General features: G+C 59.0%; 1 non-coding gene across 1 annotated transcript; it reads left to right on the forward strand.

The window, feature by feature from the left end:
* Positions 1-4,886: 4,886 nt before the first annotated feature.
* On the forward strand, positions 4,887-5,036 carry LOC138522182 (5.8S ribosomal RNA). Its single transcript, XR_011283282.1, has one exon. It is a non-coding gene; the product is annotated as a 5.8S ribosomal RNA (ribosomal RNA).
* Positions 5,037-5,876: the final 840 nt, after the last annotated feature.

Consider the following 5,876-nt stretch of genomic DNA (forward strand, 5'->3'; position numbering starts at 1 on the left):
GCGGGGCATCTTGGGGTGGCTCTGGAGGGAGGTGGTGGGGCACATGGGTTTGTGTCTGGAGGGTGGCATGGGTCATCTAGGTGTGGGTTGGGAAGTGGGGCGGGGTATTTTGGTGTGGCTCTGGAGGGAGGTGGTGGGGGCACATTGGTGTGGCTCTGGAGGGAGGTGGTGGGGGCACATTGGTGTGGCTCTCGAGGGAGGTGGTCGGGCACATTGGTGTGGATCTTGGCGGAGGGATGGTGCACATGGGTGTGTTTCTGGAGGGAGAGATGGGGCACAGTGGGTCTGGTGGGTAGCATGGGTCATCTAGGTGTGGGTTAGGAAGTTGGACGGGGCCTCTTGGTGAGGCTCTGGAGAGAGGTGGTGGGGCACATTGGTGTGGCTCTGGGGGGAGGTGGATGGGGCACATGGGCGTGTTTCTGGAGGGAGAAATGGGGCACAGTGGGTCTGGAGGGTGGCATGGGTCATCTAGGTGTGGGTTGGGAAGTTGGACAGGGCATCTTGGTGTGGCTCTGGAGGGAGGTGGTGGGGGCACATTGGTGTGTATCTGGGTGGAGGGATGGTGCACATGGGTGTGTTTCTGGAGGGAGAGATGGGGCACAGTGTGTCTGGAGGGTGGCATGGGTCATCTAGGTGTGGATTGGGAAGTGGGACGGGGCATTTTTGTGTGGCTCTGGAGGGAGGTGGTGGGGGCACATTGGTGTGGCTCTGGAGGGAGGTGGTGGGGCACATTGGTGTGGATCTTGGCGGAAGGATGGTGCACATGGGTGTGTTTCTGGAGGAGAGATGGGGCACAGTGGGTCTGGTGGGTAGCATGGGTCATCTAGGTGTGGGTTAGGATGTTGGGCGGGGCATCTTGGTGTGGCTCTGGAGGGAGGTGGTGGGGCACATGGGTTTGTTTCTGGAGGGAGAGATGGGGCACAGTGTGTCTGGAGGGTGGCATGGGTCATCTAGGTGTGGGTTAGGAAGTTGGACGGGGCATCTTGGTGTGGCTCTGGAGGGAGGTGGTGGGGCACATTGGTGTGGCTCTGGGGGGAGGTGGATGGGGCACATGGGCGTGTTTCTGGAGGGAGAAATGGGGCACAGTGGGTCTGGAGGGTGGCATGGGTCATCTAGGTGTGGGTTGGGAAGTTGGACAGGGCATCTTGGTGTGGCTCTGGAGGGAGGTGGTGGGGGCACATTGGTGTGTATCTGGGTAGAGGGATGGTGCACATGGGTGTGTTTCTGGAGGGAGAGATGGGGCACAGTGTGTCTGGAGGGTGGCATGGGTCATCTAGGTGTGGATTGGGAAGTGGGACGGGGCATTTTGGTGTGGCTCTGGAGGGAGGTGGTGGGGGCACATTGGTGTGGCTCTGGAGGGAGGTGGTGGGGCACATTGGTGTGGATCTTGGCGGAAGGATGGTGCACATGGGTGTGTTTCTGGAGGAGAGATGGGGCACAGTGGGTCTGGTGGGTAGCATGGGTCATCTAGGTGTGGGTTAGGATGTTGGGCGGGGCATCTTGGTGTGGCTCTGGAGGGAGGTGGTGGGGCACATGGGTTTGTTTCTGGAGGGAGAGATGGGGCACAGTGTGTCTGGAGGGTGGCATGGGTCATCTAGGTGTGGGTTGGGAAGTGGGACGGGGTATTTTGGTGAGGCTCTGGAGGGAGGTGGTGGGGGCACATTGGTGTGGCTCTGGAGGGAGGTGGTGGGGGCACATTGGTGTGGCTCTCGAGGGAGGTGGTCGGGCACATTGGTGTGGATCTTGGCGGAGGGATGGTGCACGTGGGTGTGTTTCTGGAGGGAGAGATGGGGCACAGTGGGTCTGGTGGGTAGCATGGGTCATCTAGGTGTGGGTTAGGAAGTTGGACGGGGCACAATGGTGTGGCTCTGGAGGGAGGTGGTGGGGCACATTGGTGTGGCTCTGGAGGGAGGTGGATGGGGCACATGGGCGTGTTTCTGGAGGGAGAGATGGGGCACAGTGGATCTGGAGGGTGGCATGGGTCATCTAGGTGTGGGTTGAGAACATTTTGGTGTGGCTCTGGAGGGAGGTGATGGGGCACATTGGTGTGGATCTTGGCGGAGGGTGGTGCACATGGGTGTGTTTCTGGAGGGAGAGATGGGGGAACAGTGTGTCTGGAGGGTGGCATGGGTCATCTAGGTGTGGGTTGGGAAGTGGAATGGGGCATTTTGGTGTGGCTCTGGAGGGAGGTGGTGGGGGCACATTGGTGTGGCTCTGGAGGGAGGTGGTGGGGCACATTGGTGTGGATCTGGGCGGAGGGATGGTGCACATGCGTGTTTCTGGAGGGAGAGATGGGGCACAGTGGGTCTGGAGGGTGGCATGGGTCATCTAGGTGTGTGTTGGGAAGTGGGATGGGGCATCTTGGTGTGGTTCTGGAGGGAGGTGGTGGGGGAACATTGGTGTGGATCTGGAGGGAGGTGCTCGGGGCACATTGGTGTGGATCTGGGTGGAGGGATGGTACACATGGGTGTGTTTCTGGAGGGAGAGATGGGGCACAGTGGGTCTGGACGGTGGCATGGGTCATCTAGGTGTGGGTTGGGAAGTGGGACGGGCATCTTGGTGTGGCTCTGGAGGGAGGTGGTCGGGTCCCATTGGTGTGGCTCTGGGGGGAGGTGGTGGGGGCACATTGGTGTGTTTCTGGAGGGAGGTGGTGGGGTACATTGGTATGGCTCTGGAGGGAGGTGGATGGGGCACATGGGCGTTTTTCTGGAGGGAGAGATGGGGCACAGTGGGTCTGGAGGGTGGCATGGGTCATCTAGTTGTGGGTTGGGAAGTTGGACTGGGCATCTTGGTGTGGCTCTGTAGGGAGGTGTTGGAGGCACATTGGTGTGGGTTTGATGGGAGGGATGGGGACATTGGTCTGGGGAGGGATGACCGCATATTGGTGTGGGTCTGGAAGGAGGGGACGGGGCACATTGGTGTGGGTCTGGGCGGATGGGGGCATACTAGGATGGGTGGTTTTAGAGGGGGTGGCTGGGGCTATCTGCATGTGATGCAGGATCGACACATGGCATCTTGCTATGTGGAGGGAGGATGGTGCATTATGGTATTGGTCTAGAGGGAGGGATGGGGCATCTTGGTGTGGTTCTGAGAGGAAGGGATGGTGCACATGGGTGTGGGTTTGTAGGGAGGGATGGGACATTGCTTTGGGTATGAAGGGAGGCACAGGACACATTGATGTGCATCTGGAGGGAGGGATGGGGCACATTGGTGTGGGTCTGGAGGGAAGGATTGGGGCTCATTGGTCGGAGGACGGATAGGGGCATCTTTCTGTGTGGAGGGAGCATGGGCCATCATGGTATGGGTCTTGAGGAAGGGATTGTTCATCGTGGAGTCTGGATCGGAGGGGGCATTGTTGATATGAAATGGGCATATGATGGGGGCATGTCAGGGAATGGTGGAGCATGTGGGTCAGGGCTGGAGCGCTCTGGTGGGAAGGAAGGGGGCATCTGGGTGTGAATGGAGGGATGGGGTATGTTGTCTGGAGAGAAGGATGTTGGTTTATTGGAGTGGTGGGAGCATGTGTGTGTCGAAGGGATGGGGTAATCGGGTGTGGGTATAGAGAGAGGGCGAATGGTGCCATCTGAGTGTGGAGGTAGAGATGAAGCATATGGGTGTGGCTCTGAGGGGTGGAGCATCTTGGTGTAATAATAATAATAATAATAAAAATAATAATTTGGCATTTATATAGCGTTACGAACCCTCAGGTATCTGAGCGCTGCTTATTATTACCCCCGGTGTGTGGTGCTCATTTATCGAATTCGGAAGGATGAAAGGCTGAGTTTGGCCCCGCCGGGATTCAAACCTGCTTTAGCAGGCTCTGCACGAATGTCAAAGCGAGCGCTCTACTCGCTGTGCCACTTGACCAGCTTGACCAGTAGGTATGGAGGGACGGATGTTGGTGTCTTTGTGTGGGTTCGGATGGAGGGATGGTGGCATGTAGGTCAGGAGGGAGGTGGCATTTGAATCTGGAACGTGTTTGGAAGGAGAAATGGGGCATTTCAGTGTGAATGGTTTCTGCTTGTGGGTGGGGGCATAAAGGATCATTAACAGCGGAGCAGCGTGAGGGAGAGCCGTGGGCCCGACCTCGGTTGCATCCCAGACGTGCACACCCACAGCCCGGGGCACCTCTCGCAGAGCGGTCCGGTGCGCGTGGTCAACCAGCCCCCTCTCCTCACTGAGCCCGCATCTGCGCTGGCCGGGGGGCGCACACTCCTCTCTCTGACCTGCCAGCAGCTGGGCATTGGTGGGCCCACCCCGGTCACCAGGGAAGCCCTGACTGAGGGCAGCCGGGAGCCGAGGGAAACCTGACTGCTCTCGAGGGGTGCCTCCCCAGGCAGACAGGCACCCGGGCAAGCCAGGCATGAGCCATGGTGCAGCTGGCTCACTTGACGGTGGGCGCCAAGGTTCCAGCCGCCCACATCTGTGTGTGAGCAATGGCCAGGCCCGCTGGCACAGTGGGTGACCTTCCCTCTTGCCCAGGTACCTGGAGCTGGGTCCTATGCGGCCGTGCTGGGGTTTGAAGACTCTAGTGGTCCCACCCGACCCCATGTCTGTGCTGTCTCTGGCCTGCCTCGTTGTCCATCTCCCAGCCCCCCTCCCAAAAGGGAAGCGGAAGGGGTCAGGGGAAGGATGAGTGGATCGGGCCGTGTGGGCAGGTGGCGAAGCGGCCTACCTCCTCCATCCCCCTGGGAAGCGCTGTGCTGCTGCAGCTGGCGGTCAGGCTGAGCACCTGGATTATTATTTTTTATTTTTTTTAAACCACAATGGTTTCGGCCGAGCTAGACAGGGAGCTGGGCTGTCCTGTCACAGCCAGCGCTGCCTCCCCCAACCTCTCCTGCACCGGCAGGGTCAGGCCGACGTCTAGGACAAAAAAAGTTGCCTGTGGCTCTTGGCGGTGGATCACTCGACTCGTGCATCGATGAAGAACGCAGCTAGCTGCGAGAATTAGTGTGAATTGCAGGACACATTGATCAACACTTCGAACGCACCATGTGGACCTGGGTTTTTCCTGGACTACGCCTGTCTGAGGGTGCTTGTACATCAATCGCCCCGGGGTTCACTCCCAGGGGCGTGGCTGGGGCTGTCGCAGGGACCCCATTCCATTCATCCCCCTAAGGTCAGACCCCGATCAGCACCGTCGCTGGATCCTTGGATCTTGCGCGCAAGCTCATTGCCGACGCGTCCTGGTTTCCCCAGTTTCCCCACCTCATGCTGGTTTCGGGAGGGCCAGGTGGCTGACGCGCCCCGGATGTGGTGGCGGCGGCAGCAGGCTTTAAAAAAGCCTGGCGCACCTTCACCCTACCCCGGGGCACCTGGCCGTGCTGTGTGTGACTGTCTTTGGTGTCCCACGGCTGCCGGCGCAGATGACCATGGAGCACGGACCTCGTGACCATGTGGGCTTCGGTCACAGATTGGGACAGAATACACTCGCCTGCGCCAAGGGCTTTGTGCTCCCCGACCACGGCCTCAGATCAGACATGGTGACCTGCTGAATTTAAGCATATTACTAAGCAGAGGAAAAGGAACTAACCAAGATTCCCTCAGTAACGGCCAGTGAAAAGGGAAGAGCACAGCGCCGAATCCCCATTCAGCAGCAGGCGTGGGAAATGTGGTGTACAGAAGACCGACTCCCCGGCATCACTCAGGGGGCTCAAGTCCTTCTGATCGAGTCTCCCCACGCGGATGGTGTTAGGCCGATAGCGGCCTCTTGCACACCGGGATCAGGTCTTCTTGGAGTCAGGTTACTTGGGAATGCAGCCCAAAGCGTGTGGTAAACTCTGTCTAAGGCTAAATACGGGCGCGAGACTGGTGACCAACAAGTACCGTAAGGGAAAGTTGAAGAGAGTTCAAGAGGGTGTGAAACGGTTGAGCGG

This window comes from Ambystoma mexicanum, chromosome 13 (assembly GCF_040938575.1).
Source record: "Ambystoma mexicanum isolate Mex_15411 chromosome 13, UKY_AmexF1_1, whole genome shotgun sequence".
Lineage (NCBI taxonomy): Eukaryota > Metazoa > Chordata > Amphibia > Caudata > Ambystomatidae > Ambystoma > Ambystoma mexicanum.